Source organism: Rhinoderma darwinii, chromosome 2, assembly GCF_050947455.1.
Source record: "Rhinoderma darwinii isolate aRhiDar2 chromosome 2, aRhiDar2.hap1, whole genome shotgun sequence".
Classification (NCBI taxonomy): domain Eukaryota; kingdom Metazoa; phylum Chordata; class Amphibia; order Anura; family Rhinodermatidae; genus Rhinoderma; species Rhinoderma darwinii.
Window position 1 is genome coordinate 4,599,929 of NC_134688.1, and position 18,869 is coordinate 4,618,797.

Here is an 18,869-nt window from a genome sequence, read left to right on the forward strand (position 1 = left end):
TTAAATTAATCATAAATCCACTCTATACATTGTTAATGTGATAAATGACTATTCTAGCTGCAAACGTCTGGTTTTTAATGCAATATCTACATAGGTGTATAGAGACCCATTTCCAGCAACCATCACTCCAGTGTTCTAATGGTACATTGTGTTTGCTAACTGTGTTAGAAGGCTAATGGATGATTAGAAAACACTTGAAAACCCTTGTGCAATTATGTTAGCACCGCTGTAAACAGTTTTGCTGTTTAGAGGAGCTATAAAACTGACCTTCCTTTGAGCTAGTTGAGAATCTGGAGCATTACATTTGTGGGTTCGATTAAACTCTCCAAATGGCTAGAAAAAGAGAGCTTTCATGTGAAACTCGACAGTCTATTCTTGTTCTTAGAAATGAAGGCTATTCCATGCGAGAAATTGCCAAGAAACTGAAGATTTCCTACAACGGTGTGTACTACTCCCTTCAGAGGACAGCACACACAGGCTCTAACCAGAGTAGAAAGAAAAGTGGGAGGCCCCGCTGCACAACTGAGCAACAAGACAAGTACATTAGAGTCTCTAGTTTGAGAAATAGACGCCTCACAGGTCCTCAACTGGCAGCTTCATTAAATAGTACCCGCAAAACGCCAGTGTCAACGTCTACAGTGAAGAGGCGACTCTGGGATGCTGGCCTTCAGGGCAGAGTGGCAAAGAAAAAGCCATATCTGAGACTGGCTAATAAAAGGAAAAGATTAATATGGGCAAAAGCTCAGACATTGGACAGAGGAAGATTGGAAAAAAGTGTTATGGACAGACGAATGGAAGTTTGAGGTGTTTGGATCACACAGAAGAACATTTCTGAGATGCAGAACAACTGAAAAGATGCTGGAAGAGTGCCGGACGCCATCTGTCAAGCATGGTGGAGGTAATGTGATGGTCTGGGGTAAAGTGGGAGATTTGTACAAGGTAACAGGGATTTTAAATAAGGAAGGCTATCACTCCGCAACGCCATGCCATACCCTGTGGACAGCGCTTGATTGGAGCCAATTTCATCCTACAACAGGACAATGACCCAAAGCACCTCCAAATGATGCCAGAACTATTTAGGGAAGAAGCCGGCAGCTGGTATTCTATCTGTAATGGAGTGGCCAGTGCAGTCACCAGATCTCAACCCCATAGAGCTGTTGTGGGAGGAGCTTAACCGTATGGTACGCAAGAAGTGCCCATCAAGCCAATCCAACTTGTGGGAGGGGCTTCTGGAAGCATGGGGGGAAATTTCTCCCGATGACCTCAGCAAATTAACAGCTCGAATGCCAAAGGTCTGCAATGCTGGAATTGCTGCAAATGGAGCGACGAAAGCAAAGTCTGAAGGAGAAAATCATTATTTCTAACCTTGTCAATGTCTGGACTATATTTTCTAGCCATTTTGCAACTCATTTGATAAATATAAGTGTGAGTTTTCATGGAAAACACAAAATTGTCTGGGTGACCCCAAACTTTTGAACGGTAGTGTAGATTATGTCGTTTATGTAGTTTATATAGATTATGTAGTTTATATAGATTATATATATATAGTTTATATAGATTATAATCACCATATGCACTCCAAAAGCATTTATAAGAAGGGCTGGGTACGGATTACTACACAAACGTCCCCCCATAATTTACCACACAGGCAGCTCCACATAATTAGCTATACATAAGGACAGAAAACAGCCATAAAGCCAATTCATATAAAAAAAAGTAAACTTTTCTTAAACATATATTACATATCACAAACACGGTATAAAAAGTTAAATAAGAACAAGACTCTAGTATGAACAATGGAGCAATTGTTAACACTTGCAAGGTGGTGTCCACAGGTGTAAGGGCTATATAAATGAATTACGTGAATTGGGTACAGACCCCAAAAGAGGAGATAATCCTATTATTCATCCAAAAATCCTATTAATATAGTCAAAATAAGTAAAAGATAAGAGGGGAGGAAAAGATAGGATAAAGTACTGGTGCTTTAAAGTATCATTTATATCTAGCAGCCTCACCCATGACAGCAAGGAAAAGTAATTGTAATGGATTTGCCTGACACAGCGCCTATGGTTAATTAGTCTGCATCTGTGCCTAGATCTGTTAGTGACTCGATCTGCTACCACTCAGGCTGGGAGGCTGAGGAGTGGGAGAACCTATCACAGCCTGGCCAGACGGAGCTGCTCCCGCCCTCTGTCTATTTATACCTTCATTTCCTGCTCCTCCTTTGCCTGTGATTCTTCTGTTTCCTGGCTCTGCTGCTCCTGCTTGAACTATTGTGCTCTGCTACATTTTGACCCTGGCTTTACTGACTACTCTCCTGCTCTGCGTTTGGTACCTCGTACACTCCTGGTTTGACTCGGCTTGTTCACTACTCTCCTGCTCTGCGTTTGGTACCTCGTACACTCCTGGTTTGACTCGGCTCGTTCACTACTCTTGTTGCTCACGGTGTTGCCATGGGCAACTGCCCCATTTCCCTTAGCTTCTGTGTACCCTTGTCTGTTGGTCTGTCGTGCACTTATTGAGCGTAGGGACCGTCGCCCAGTTGTACGCCGTCGCCTAGGACGGGCCGTGCAAGTAGTCAGGGACTGAGTGGAGGGTAGATTACGGCTCACCTGTCTGTCTCCCTACCCCGTCATTACAGTAATAGTTGGTATTTGCTCCTTCACATAGACCCCAAAGCGCGTTTCGCTACGGTTGCTTCCTCAGGGAGGATGTGTGATTTTTGGATGAATAATAGGATTATCTCCTCTTTTGGGGTCTGTACCCAATTCACGTAATTCATTTAAATAGCCCTTACACCTGTGGACACCACCTTGCAAGTGTTAACAATTGCTCCATTGTTCATACTAGAGTCTAGTTCTTATTTAACTTTTTATACCGTTTTGGTGATATGTAATATATGTTTAATAAAAGTTTACTTTTTTTTTATATGAATTGGCTTTATGGCTGTTTTCTGTCCTTCTGTATAGCCCTTTATATAGATTATGTGGTTTAGATTGTCGTTTTATATAGATTATAGATTATGTGGTTTACATTATTTAGTTTATATAGATTATGTGATTTAGATTGTGGTTTATATAGATTATGTGGTTTAGATTGTGGTTTATATAGATTATGTGGTTTAGATTGTGGTTTAAATAGATTATGTGGTTTAGATTGTGGTTTATATAGATTATGTGTTTTATATAGATTATGTGGTTTATATAGATTATGTGGTTTATATAGATTATGTGGTTTATAGATTATGTAGTTTATAGATTATGTGGTTTAGATTATGTGGTTTATATAGATTATGTGGTTTATAGATTATGTAGTTTATAGATTATGTGGTTTAGATTATGTGGTTTATATAGATTATGTGGTTTAGATTGTGGTTTATATAGATTATGCAGTTTATAGATTATGTAGTTAAAGTCCCCCATAATAATTACTATTATTATAATTTGCTGCTTTATTAGTAGATTTTCCGCTGCTTCTTTCTTCCTCGTTATTTCCACACATCAGATCGCGATATTGTGACATTTATTACCGCAGATACGATATAAGAATCATGCCATTAACCCCAGTGGCGTAACTACCGCCGTAGCAGCAGTAGCGGTTGCTACGGGGCCCGCGGCATGAGGGGGCCCGTGTCGCCCGCCGGCACGGGCCCCCACCATGGCCGGAGGCTCCGCTAGCAGCCGCTATGGCTGCTACAGCGTGACGCCACTGAACACTACGGCAGAGCAGGGAGGTATCTCCCCGCTCTGCCATTAACTGGTTCCCGACCGCTGGCTGTATTTTTACGGCCAGCGGTCAGGGTCCTTAAAACCCAAGCCATAGACTTTCTAAGGCTCGGGTTTTAACTTGCTGCCCGCGCGATCGGGCAGCTGAATGTCGGGTCTCCGGCTGTCAGTGACTGCGGGGACCCTGAGGAGAGGATAGAAGCAGCTTTCACTGCTTCTGTCTTCTCTGATCACTTGTACACAGCGCTGAATGCGCACTGTGTACAGGAATAGAGACCGCAGCAGCAGCGCTGTCTCTATTCCTCCCGGTGATCATGTGACTGGTCACATGATCGCCGGGTGCCGTTAGTGGCAGACTGTTGCTGGGTCTTACTAGACCCAGCACAGCCCTATTAGTGACAATCGTCACTATGAGAGGGCTGATTTCCCTGCTGTGCAGCTCCAGTTACAGGGGAAAAACATGGTGTAAAAGAAAGAAAAGAAATATATAAAGTTCCCCAAAGGTCTTCTTTGACCTTTTGAGGGACAGACCATAGTAATAAAAAAATAATAAAGTAAAGTGCAAAAAAAATTAAAATAATAAATACACATAAAATACCCACCCCAAAAAAAAACGTTCCGCCCCGCCAATCATTGTTGTAACGCTAGCGCTGACCCAATTACCCTAATATAGACATGCAATATATAAACGGTAGACAATGACGATCACAAATAAAAGGTCTATTTTAGGGTAAAACTATGTTATTACCAAAAAAAAATAGCTGAAATGTAAAAAAGCTTCTTTTTTTACTATTATTTTCAAACTTTATGAATAAAAATTCTAAAATAGCAAAAAAAGTGTGTATAAAAACGATAAAAAAACGAAACCTGCATTGTCTACGGAAAAAACGTCGCAAAAATCACGTCGTTAGCCCAACAAATAAAAAAGTTATAGCCATTTAACTAACACGTGCTAAAAATGGCTAAACGGTGTCTGGTCCTGAAGGCGCAAAATAGAGCAAAAGACATGTATCCCCCCCCCCTCTCCACAGGACATGTATCCCCCTCTCCACAGGACATGTATCCCCCCCCCTCTCCACAGGACATGTATCCCCTCTCCACAGGACATGTATCCCCTCTCCACAGGATCTCCACAGGACATCTATCCCCTCTCCACAGGACATCTATCCCCTCTCCACAGGACATGGACATGTATCCCCTCTCCACAGGACATGTATCCCCTCTCCACAGGACATGTATCCCCTCTCCACAGGACATGTATCCCCTCTCCACAGGACATGTATCCCCTCTCCACAGGACATGTATCCCCTCTCCACAGGACATGTATCCCCTCTCCACAGGATCTCCACAGGACATGTATCCCCTCTCCACAGGATCTCCACAGGACATGTATCCCCTCTCCACAGGATCTCCACAGGACATGTATCCCCTCTCCACAGGACATGTATCCCCTCTCCACAGGACATGTATCCCCTCTCCACAGGACATGTATCCCCTCTCCACAGGACATGTATCCCCTCTCCACAGGACATGTATCCCCTCTCCACAGGACATGTGTCCCCTCTCCACAGGACATGTATCCCCTCTCCACAGGACATGTGTCCCCTCTCCACAGGACATGTATCCCCTCTCCACAGGATCTCCACAGGAAATGTATCCCCTCTCCACAGGATCTCCACAGGACATGTATCCCCTCTCCACAGGATCTCCACAGGACATGTATCCCCTCTCCACAGGACATGTATCCCCTCTCCACAGGACATGTGTCCCCTCTCCACAGGACATGTATCCCCTCTCCCCAGAACATGTATCCCCTCTCCACAGGACATGTATCCCCTCTCCACATGACATGTATCCCCTCTCCACAGGACATGTATCCCCTCTCCACAGGACATGTATCCCCTCTCCACAGGACATGTATCCCCTCTCCACAGGACATGTATCCCCTCTCCACAGGACATGTATCCCCTCTCCACAGGACATGTATCCCCTCTCCACAGGACATGTATCCCCTCTCCACAGGACATGTATCCCCTCTCCACAGGATCTCCACAGGAAATGTATCCCCTCTCCACAGGATCTCCACAGGACATGTATCCCCTCTCCACAGGACATGTATCCCCTCTCCACAGGACATGTATCCCCCTCTCCACAGGACATGTATCCCCCTCTCCACAGGACATGTATCCCCCTCTCCACAGGACATGTTTCCCCCTCTCCACAGGACATGTATCCCCTCTCCACAGGACATGTATCCCCTCTCCACAGGACATGTATCCCCTCTCCACAGGACATGTATCCCGTCTCCACAGGATCTCCACAGGACATGTATCCCCTCTCCACAGGATCTCCACAGGACATGTATCCCCTCTCCACAGGACATGTATCCCCTCTCCACAGGACATGTATCCCCTCTCCACAGGACATGTATCCCCTCTCCACAGGACATGTATCCCCTCTCCACAGGACATGTATCCCCTCTCCACAGGACATGTATCCCCTCTCCACAGGACATGTATCCCCTCTCCACAGGACATGTATCCCCTCTCCACAGGACATGTATCCCCTCTCCACAGGACATGTATCCCCTCTCCACAGGACATGTATCCCCTCTCCACAGGATCTCCACAGGACATGTATCCCCTCTCCACAGGATCTCCACAGGACATGTATCCCCTCTCCACAGGATCTCCACAGGACATGTATCCCCTCTCCACAGGATCTGTATCCCCTCTCCACAGGATCTCCACAGGACATGTATCCCTTCTCCACAGGATCTCCACAGGACATGTATCCCCTCTCCACAGGATCTCCACAGGACATGTATCCCCTCTCCACAGGACATGTATCCCCTCTCCACAGGACATGTATCCCCTCTCCACAGGACATGTATCCCCTCTCCACAGGACATGTATCCCCTCTCCACAGGACATGTATCCCCTCTCCACAGGACATGTATCCCCTCTCCACAGGACATGTATCCCCCTCTCCACAGGACATGTATCCCCCTCTCCACAGGACATGTATCCCCCTCTCCACAGGACATGTTTCCCCCTCTCCACAGGACACGTATCCCCCCCTCTCCACAGGACATGTATCCCCTCTCCACAGGACATGTATCCCCCCCACTCTCCACAGGACATGTATCCCCTCTCCACAGGACATGTATCCCCTCTCCACAGGACATGTATCCCCCTCTCCACAGGACATGTATCCCCCTCTCCACAGGACATGTATCCCCTCTCCACAGGACATGTATCCCCTCTCCACAGGACATGTATCCCCTCTCCACAGGATCTCCACAGGACATGTATCCCCTCTCCACAGGATCTCCACAGGACATGTATCCCCTCTCCACAGGACATGTATCCCCTCTCCACAGGACATGTATCCCCTCCCCCTCCACAGGACATGTATCCCCCCCTCTCCACAGGACATGTATCCCCTCTCCACAGGACATGTACCCCCTCTCCACAGGACATGTATCCCCTCTCCACAGGACATGTATCCCCTCTCCACAGGATCTCCACAGGACATGTATCCCCTCTCCACAGGATCTCCACAGGACATGTATCCCCTCTCCACAGGACATGTATCCCCTCCCTCTCCACAGGACATGTATCCACTCCCTCTCCACAGGACATGTATCCCCCCTCTCCACAGGACATGTATCCCCTCTCCACAGGACATGTATCACCCCCCCCCCTCTCAACAGGACATGTATCCCCTCTCCACAGGACATGTATCCCCTCTCCACAGGACATGTATCCCCTCTCCACAGGACATGTATCCCCTCTCCACAGGACATGTATCCCCTCTTCACAGGACATGTATCCCCTCTTCACAGGACATGTATCCCCTCTCCACAGGACATGTATCCCCTCTCCACAGGATCTCCACAGGACATGTATCCCCTCTCCACAGGATCGCCACAGGACATGTATCCCCTCTCAACAGGACATGTATCCCCTCTCCACAGGACATGTATCCCCTCTCCACAGGATCTCCACAGGACATGTATCCCCTCTCCACAGGATCTCCACAGTACATGTATCCCCTCTCCACAGGACATGTATCCCCTCTCCACAGGACATGTATCCCCTCTCCACAGGACATGTATCCCCTCTTCACAGGACATGTATCCCCTCTCCACAGGACATGTAGCCCCTCTCCACAGGATCTCCACAGGACATGTATCCCCTCTCCACAGGATCGCCACAGGACATGTATCCCCTCTCCACAGGACATGTATCCCCTCTCCACAGGACATGTATCCCCTCTCCACAGGATCTCCACAGGACATGTATCCCCTCTCCACAGGACATGTATCCCCTCTCCACAGGACATGTATCCCCTCTCCACAGGACATGTATCCCCTCTCCACAGGATCTCCACAGGACATGTATCCCCTCTCCACAGGACATGTATCCCCTCTCCACAGGACATGTATCCCCTCTCCACAGGACATGTATCCCCTCTCCACAGGACATGTATCCCCTCTCCACAGGATCTCCACAGGACATGTATCCCCTCTCCACAGGATCTCCACAGGAAATGTATCCCCTCTCCACAGGATCTCCACAGGACATGTATCCCCTCTCCTCAGGACATGTATCCCCTCTCCACAGGACATGTATCCCCTCTCCACAGGACATGTATCCCCTCTCCACAGGACATGTATCCCCTCTCCACAGGACATGTATCCCCTCTCCACAGGACATGTATCCCCTCTCCACAGGACATGTATCCCCCTCTCCACAGGACATGTATCCCCTCTCCACAGGACATGTATTCCCTCCCTCTCCACAGGACATGTATCCCCTCTCCACAGGACATGTATCCCCTCTCCACAGGACATGTATCCCCTCTCCACAGGACATGTATCCCCTCTCCACAGGACATGTATCCCCTCTCCACAGGACATGTATCCACTCTCCACAGGACATGTATCCCCCCCACTCTCCACAGGACATGTATCCCCTCTCCACAGGACATGTATCCCCTCTCCACAGGACATGTATCCCCTCTCCACAGGACATGTATCCCCTCTCCACAGGACATGTATCCCCTCTCCACAGGACATGTATCCCCTCTCCACAGGAAATGTATCCCCTCTCCACAGGACATGTATCCCCCTCTCCACAGGACATGTATCCCCCTCTCCACAGGACATGTATCCCCCTCTCCACAGGACATGTATCCCCCTCTCCACAGGACATGTATCCCCTCTCCACAGGATCTCCACAGGACATGTATCCCCTCTCCACAGGATCTCCACAGGACATGTATCCCCTCTCCACAGGATCTCCACAGGACATGTATCCCCTCTCCACAGGACATGTATCCCCTCTCCACAGGACATGTATCCCCTCTCCACAGGACATGTATCCCCTCTCCACAGGACATGTATCCCCTCCCCCTCCACAGGACATGTATCCCCTCCCCCTCCACAGGACATGTATCCCCTCCCCCTCCACAGGACATGTATCCCCCCCTCTCCACAGGACATGTATCCCCTCTCCACAGGACATGTATCCCCTCTCCACAGGATCTCCACAGGACATGTATCCCCTCTCCACAGGATCGCCACAGGACATGTATCCCCTCTCCACAGGACATGTATCCCCTCTCCACAGGACATGTATCCCCTCTCCACAGGATCTCCACAGGACATGTATCCCCTCTCCACAGGACATGTATCCCCTCTCCACAGGATCTCCACAGGACATGTATCCCCTCTCCACAGGACATGTATCCCCTCTCCACAGGACATGTATCCCCTCTCCACAGGACATGTATCCCCTCTCCACAGGACATGTATCCCCTCTCCACAGGATCTCCACAGGACATGTATCCCCTCTCCACAGGATCTCCACAGGACATGTATCCCCTCTCCACAGGATTTCCACAGGACATGTATCCCCACTCCACAGGACATGTATCCCCTCTCCACAGGACATGTATCCCCTCTCCACAGGACATGTATCCCCTCTCCACAGGACATATATCCCCTCTCCACAGGACATGTATCCCCCTCTCCACAGGACATGTATCCCCTCTCCACAGGACATGTATTCCCTCCCTCTCCACAGGACATGTATCCCCTCTCCACAGGACATGTATCCCCTCTCCACAGGACATGTATCCCCTCTCCACAGGACATGTATCCCCTCTCCACAGGACATGTATCCCCTCCCACAGGATCTCCACAGGAAATGTATCCCCTCTCCACAGGATCTCCACAGGACATGTATCCCCTCTCCACAGGATCTCCACAGGACATGTATCCCCTCTCCACAGGATCTCCACAGGACATGTATCCCCTGTCCACATGACATGTATCCCCTGTCCACAGGACATGTATCCCCTCTCCACAGGACATGTATCCCCTCTCCACAGGACATGTATCCCCTCTCCACAGGATCTCCACAGGACATGTATCCCCTGTCCACATGACATGTATCCCCTGTCCACAGGACATGTATCCCCTCTCCACAGGACATGTATCCCCCTCTCCACAGGATCTCCACAGGACATGTATCCCCTCTCCACAGGATCTCCACAGGACATGTATCCCCTCTCCACAGGACATGTATCCCCTCCCTCTCCACAGGACATGTATCCCCCCCTCTCCACAGGACATGTTTCCCCCCCCCCCCCTCTCAACAGGACATGTATCCCCCTCTCCACAGGACATGTATCCCCCTCTCCACAGGACATGTATCCCCCCCTCTCCACAGGACATGTATCCCCTCTCCACAGGACATGTATCACCCCCCCCCTCTCCACAGGACATGTATCCCCTCTCCACAGGACATGTATCCCCTCTTCACAGGACATGTATCCCCTCTCCACAGGACATGTATCCCCTCTCCACAGGATCTCCACAGGACATGTATCCCCTCTCCACAGGATCGCCACAGGACATGTATCCCCTCTCAACAGGACATGTATCCCCTCTCCACAGGACATGTATCCCCTCTCCACAGGACATGTATCCCCTCTCCACAGGATCTCCACAGGACATGTATCCCCTCTCCACAGGATCTCCACAGTACATGTATCCCCTCTCCACAGGACATGTATCCCCTCTCCACAGGACATGTATCCCCTCTCCACAGGATCTCCACAGGACATGTATCCCCTCTCCACAGGATCGCCACAGGACATGTATCCCCTCTCCACAGGACATGTATCCCCTCTCCACAGGACATGTATCCCCTCTCCACAGGATCTCCACAGGACATGTATCCCCTCTCCACAGGACATGTATCCCCTCTCCACAGGATCTCCACAGGACATGTATCCCCTCTCCACAGGACATGTATCCCCTCTCCACAGGACATGTATCCCCTCTCCACAGGACATGTATCCCCTCTCCACAGGACATGTATCCCCTCTCCACAGGATCTCCACAGGACATGTATCCCCTCTCCACAGGATCTCCACAGGACATGTATCCCCTCTCCACAGGATTTCCACAGGACATGTATCCCCACTCCACAGGACATGTATCCCCTCTCCACAGGACATGTATCCCCTCTCCACAGGACATGTATCCCCTCTCCACAGGACATCTATCCCCTCTCCACAGGACATGTATCCCCCTCTCCACAGGACATGTATCCCCCTCTCCACAGGACATGTATCCCCTCTCCACAGGACATGTATTCCCTCCCTCTCCACAGGACATGTATCCCCTCTCCACAGGACATGTATCCCCTCTCCACAGGACATGTATCCCCTCTCCACAGGACATGTATCCCCTCTCCACAGGACATGTATCCCCTCCCACAGGATCTCCACAGGAAATGTATCCCCTCTCCACAGGATCTCCACAGGACATGTATCCCCTCTCCACAGGATCTCCACAGGACATGTATCCCCTCTCCACAGGATCTCCACAGGACATGTATCCCCTGTCCACATGACATGTATCCCCTGTCCACAGGACATGTATCCCCTCTCCACAGGACATGTATCCCCTCTCCACAGGACATGTATCCCCTCTCCACAGGATCTCCACAGGACATGTATCCCCTGTCCACATGACATGTATCCCCTGTCCACAGGACATGTATCCCCTCTCCACAGGACATGTATCCCCCTCTCCACAGGATCTCCACAGGACATGTATCCCCTCTCCACAGGATCTCCACAGGACATGTATCCCCTCTCCACAGGACATGTATCCCCTCCCTCTCCACAGGACATGTATCCCCCCCTCTCCACAGGACATGTTTCCCCCCCCCCCCCTCTCCACAGGACATGTATCCCCCTCTCCACAGGACATGTATCCCCCTCTCCACAGGACATGTATCCCCCTCTACACAGGACATGTTTCCCCCTCTCCACAGGACATGTATCCCCTCTCCACAGGACATGTATCCCCTCTCCACAGGACATGTATCCCCTCTCCACAGGATCTCCACAGGACATGTATCCCCTCTCCACAGGACATGTATCCCCTCTCCACAGGACATGTATCCCCTCTCCACAGGACATGTATCCCCTCTCCACAGGACATGTATCCCCTCTCCACAGGACATGTATCCCCTCTCCACAGGACATGTATCCCCTCTCCACAGGATCTCCACAGGACATGTATCCCCTATCCACAGGATCTCCACAGGAAATGTATCCCCTCTCCACAGGATCTCCACAGGACATGTATCCCCTCTCCACAGGACATGTATCCCCTCTCCACAGGACATGTATCCCCTCTCCACAGGACATGTATCCCCTCTCCACAGGACATGTATCCCCTCTCCACAGGACATGTATCCCCTCTCCACAGGACATGTATCCCCTCTCCACAGGACATGTATCCCCTCTCCACAGGACATGTATCCCCCTCTCCACAGGACATGTATCCCCTCTCCACAGGACATGTATTCCCTCCCTCTCCACAGGACATGTATCCCCTCTCCACAGGACATGTATCCCCTCTCCACAGGACATGTATCCCCTCTCCACAGGACATGTATCCCCTCTCCACAGGACATGTATCCCCTCTCCACAGGAAATGTATCCCCTCTCCACAGGACATGTATCCCCTCTCCACAGGACATGTATCCCCCTCTCCACAGGACATGTATCCCCCTCTCCACAGGACATGTATCCCCTCTCCACAGGACATGTATCCCCTCTCCACAGGATCTCCACAGGACATGTATCCCCTCTCCACAGGATCTCCACAGGACATGTATCCCCTCTCCACAGGACATGTATCCCCTCTCCACAGGACATGTATCCCCTCCCCCTCCACAGGACATGTATCCCCCCCTCTCCACAGGACATGTATCCCCTCTCCACAGGACATGTATCCCCTCTCCACAGGACATGTATCCCCTCTCCACAGGACATGTATCCCCTCTCCACAGGACATGTATCCCCTCTCCACAGGACATGTATCCCCTCTCCACAGGACATGTATCCCCCCCCCTCTCCACAGGACATGTATCCCCTCTCCACAGGACATGTATCCCCTCTCCACAGGACATGTATCCCCTCTCCACAGGACATGTATCCCCTCTTCACAGGACATATATCCCCTCTCCACAGGACATGTATCCCCTCTCCACAGGATCTCCACAGGACATGTATCCCCTCTCCACAGGATCTCCACAGGACATGTATCCCCTCTCCACAGGACATGTATCCCCTCTCCACAGGACATGTATCCCCTCCCTCTCCACAGGACATGTATCCCCCCCTCTCCACAGGACATGTATCCCCTCTCCACAGGACATGTATCACCCCCCCCTCTCCACAGGACATGTATCCCCTCTCCACAGGACATGTATCCCCTCTCCACAGGACATGTATCCCCTCTCCACAGGATCTCCACAGGACATGTATCCCCTCTCCACAGGATCTCCACAGGACATGTATCCCCTCTCCACAGGATCGCCACAGGACATGTATCCCCTCTCAACAGGACATGTATCCCCTCTCCACAGGACATGTATCCCCTCTCCACAGGACATGTATCCCCTCTCCACAGGACATGTATCCCCTCTCCACAGGACATGTATCCCCTCTCCACAGGACATGTATCCCCTCTTCACAGGACATGTATCCCCTCTCCACAGGACATGTATCCCCTCTCCACAGGATCTCCACAGGACATGTATCCCCTCTCCACAGGATCGCCACAGGACATGTATCCCCTCTCCACAGGACATGTATCCCCTCTCCACAGGACATGTATCCCCTCTCCACAGGACATGTATCCCCTCTCCACAGGATCTCCACAGGACATGTATCCCCTCTCCACAGGATCTCCACAGTACATGTATCCCCTCTCCACAGGACATGTATCCCCTCTCCACAGGACATGTATCCCCTCTCCACAGGACATGTATCCCCTCTCCACAGGATCTCCACAGGACATGTATCCCCTCTCCACAGGATCGCCACAGGACATGTATCCCCTCTCCACAGGACATGTATCCCCTCTCCACAGGACATGTATCCCCTCTCCACAGGATCTCCACAGGACATGTATCCCCTCTCCACAGGACATGTATCCCCTCTCCACAGGATCTCCACAGGACATGTATCCCCTCTCCACAGGACATGTATCCCCTCTCCACAGGACATGTATCCCCTCTCCACAGGACATGTATCCCCTCTCCACAGGACATGTATCCCCTCTCCACAGGACATGTATCCCCTCTCCACAGGATCTCCACAGGACATGTATCCCCTCTCCACAGGATCTCCACAGGAAATGTATCCCCTCTCCACAGGATCTCCACAGGACATGTATCCCCTCTCCACAGGACATGTATCCCCTCTCCACAGGACATGTATCCCCTCTCCACAGGACATGTATCCCCTCTCCACAGGACATGTATCCCCTCTCCACAGGACATCTATCCCCTCTCCACAGGACATGTATCCCCCTCTCCACAGGACATGTATCCCCTCTCCACAGGACATGTATTCCCTCCCTCTCCACAGGACATGTATCCCCTCTCCACAGGACATGTATCCCCTCTCCACAGGACATGTATCCCCTCTCCACAGGACATGTATCCCCTCTCCACAGGACATGTATCCCCTCCCACAGGATCTCCACAGGAAATGTATCCCCTCTCCACAAGATCTCCACAGGACATGTATCCCCTCTCCACAGGATCTCCACAGGACATGTATCCCCTCTCCACAGGATCTCCACAGGACATGTATCCCCTGTCCACATGACATGTATCCCCTGTCCACAGGACATGTATCCCCTCTCCACAGGACATGTATCCCCTCTCCACAGGATCTCCACAGGACATGTATCCCCTCTCCACAGGACATGTATCCCCTCTCCACAGGACATGTATCCCCTCTCCACAGGATCTCCACAGGACATGTATCCCCTCTCCACAGGACATGTATCCCCTCTCCACAGAACATGTATCCCCTCTCCACAGGACATGTATCCCCTCTCCACAGGACATGTATCCCCTCTCCACAGGACATGTATCCCCTCTCCACAGGATCTCCACAGGACATGTATCCCCTCTCCACAGGATCTCCACAGGACATGTATCCCCTCTCCACAGGATCTCCACAGTACATGTATCCCCTCTCCACAGGACATGTATCCCCTCTCCACAGGACATGTATCCCCTCTTCACAGGACATGTATCCCCTCTCCACAGGACATGTATCCCCTCTCCACAGGATCTCCACAGGACATGTATCCCCTCTCCACAGGATCGCCACAGGACATGTATCCCCTCTCCACAGGACATGTATCCCCTCTCCACAGGACATGTATCCCCTCTCCACAGGACATGTATCCCCTCTCCACAGGATCTCCACAGGACATGTATCCCCTCTCCACAGGACATGTATCCCCTCTCCACAGGACATGTATCCCCTCTCCACAGGACATGTATCCCCTCTCCACAGGATCTCCACAGGACATGTATCCCCTCTCCACAGGACATGTATCCCCTCTCCACAGAACATGTATCCCCTCTCCACAGGACATGTATCCCCTCTCCACAGGACATGTATCCCCTCTCCACAGGACATGTATCCCCTCTCCACAGGACATGTATCCCCTCTCCACAGGATCTCCACAGGACATGTATCCCCTCTCCACAGGATCTCCACAGGACATGTATCCCCTCTCCACAGGATCTCCACAGGACATGTATCCCCTCTCCACAGGATCTCCACAGGACATGTATCCCCTCTCCACAGGACATGTATCCCCTCTCCACAGGACATGTATCCCCTCTCCACAGGACATGTATCCCCTCTCCACAGGACATGTATCCCCCTCTCCACAGGATCTCCACAGGACATGTATCCCCTCTCCACAGGATCTCCACAGGACATGTATCCCCTCTCCACAGGACATGTATCCCCTCCCTCTCCACAGGACATGTATCCCCCCCCTCTCCACAGGACATGTTTCCCCCCCCCCTCTCCACAGGACATGTATCCCCTCTCCACAGGACATGTATCCCCTCTCCACAGGACATGTATCCCCTCTCCACAGGACATGTATCCCCTCTCCACAGGACATGTATCCCCTCTTCACAGGACATGTATCCCCTCTCCACAGGACATGTATCCCCTCTCCACAGGATCTCCACAGGACATGTATCCCCTCTCCACAGGACATGTACCCCTCTCCACAGGACATGTATCCCCTCCCTCTCCACAGGACATGTATCCCCTCTCCACAGGACATGTATCCCCTCTCCACAGGACATGTATCCCCCTCTCCACAGGATGTCCACAGGACAGGGGATACATGTGTGATCGCTGGCAGCGATAGGGAGAACGGGGGACTGAAAGTCCCCTGAAGTTCTCCATCACAAACCTCGGACTTCCGGTGTCTGTGTCGGCAGCTCCGTAGAAATGAATGGAGCGCCGGTCGTGCTTGTGCGCATGCGTGACCAGCGCTCCTTTCATTTTTATTGAGCTGCGCAGTCGCCGGAAGTCAGAGGTTAGTCATGGAGAAGTTCAGGGGGACTTTCAGTCCCCCGTTCTCCCTATCGCTACCAGCGATCACACATGTATCCCCTATCCTGTGGAGATCCTGTGGAGAGGGGATACATGTATTTTGTAGGACACACTGTAGGTCGCATTTTTTTGGGAGGGGGGACGCTGTATGGCGTTCCCTACATGGGGGGGGGGGCTGTATGGCGTTCCCTACATGGGGGGGGGGCTGTATGGCGTTCCCTACATGGGGGGGGGCTGTATGGCGTTCCCTACATGGGGGGGGCTGTATGCCGTTCCCTACATGGGGGGGCTGTATGGCGTTTCCTACAGGGGGGGGCTGTATGCCGTTCCCTACATGGGGGGGCTGTATGCCGTTCCCTACATGGGGGGGCTGTATGCCGTTCCCTACATGGGGGGGCTGTATGGCGTTCTCTACAGGGGGGGCTGTATGGCGTTCTCTACAGGGGGGGCTGTATGGCGTTCCCTACATGGGGGGGCTGTATGGCGTTCTCTGCAGGGGGGCTGTATGGCATTCTCTACAGGGGGGTGTATAGCGCTATCTACAGAGGGGGGGCTGTATGGCGTTATCTACGGGGGGGCTGTAAGAAAGGCACTATCTACAAGGGGGGGGGTTGTGTGACACCCAGGGGAGGGGGGGCCCCACTCAAAAGTTTGCTATGGGGCCCAGTCTTTCCTAGTTACGCCCCTGATTAACCCCTTACTGCTCTGGTCCCCTCTGCCGGGAATCCTGATATTAACCCCTTACTGCTCTAGTCCCCTCTGCCGGGAATCATGATATTAACCCCTTACTGCTCTAGTCCCGTCTGCCGGGAATCATGATATTAACCCCTTACTGCTCTGGTCCACCGGACATGTTGACATTAACTCCTTACTGCCCCAGATCCCGAGGAATCTCTGATATTAAAACCTTGGAACCCCTGGAATGTTGATATTAACCCCTTAATGCCCTAGACGGTGACCCCGTGGGATGCGGACATTAACCCCCTACTGTCTTAGACATGCAGAGTTGATTAAATTAACCCCTTACCACCCTAGACCACCATCAATATGGATATTAACCCTTTACTACTCTATTATTAGACATTAGAAGTCTTTGCGTGGCGCATCGCCCAATGTAATCCGGCCATTCTGGGGTTAAAAAGGTAAAAACAAGAGTTTTCTCTAAAAATGCAAAGTATTTATTACAAAGTATCACACGTGGCCCCCCCGGGGAAAAGGTTCAATATCAGGAGAAGTGCGGAGACATGATGAGAAGTCTCCCCACCGAGGAGAGGACAATCCCAGAGCAGAATCTAATCCCAAACCGACAGGAACCGTCCAAGATAACGGGAAAAACCTGCAGATTCTCCCACCGCAGGGAAACTGAGACTGATGTATCTAAGTCTGCTAAGCTGTGTATCTAATCCTGTCATGTGTGATACTGTCTGCTGAGCTGTGTATCTAATCCTAGCATGTGTGATACTGTCTGCTGAGCAGTGTATCTAATCCTATCATGTGATACTGTCTGCTGAGCTGTGTATCTAATCCTATCATGTGTGATACTGTCTGCTGAGCTGTGTATCTAATCCTATCATGTGTGATACTGTCTGCTGAGCCTCTGTATCTAATCCTATCATGTGTGATACTGTCTGCTGAGCAGTGTATCTAATCCTATCATGTGTGATACTGTCTGCTGAGCTGCTGTATCTAATCCTATCATGTGTGATACTGTCTGCTGAGCTGTGTATCTAATCCTATCATCGGTGATACTGTCTGCTGAGCTGTGTATCTAATCCTATCATGTGTGATACTGTCTGCTGAGCCGCTGTATCTAATCCTGTCATGTGTGATACTGTCTGCTGAGCCCTGTATCTAATCCTATCATGTGTGATACTGTCTGCTGAGTTGTGTATCTAATCCTATCATGTGTGATTCTGTCTGCTGAGCTGTGTATCTAATCCTATCATGTGTGATACTGTCTGCTGAGCTGTGTATCTAATCCTATCATCGGTGATACTGTCTGCTGAGCTGTGTATCTAATCCTATCATGTGTGATACTGTCTGCTGAGCCGCTGTGTCTAATCCTATCATGTGTGATACTGTCTGCTGAGCCCTGTATCTAATCCTATCATGTGTGATACTGTCTGCTGAGTTGTGTATCTAATCCTATCATGTGTGATTCTG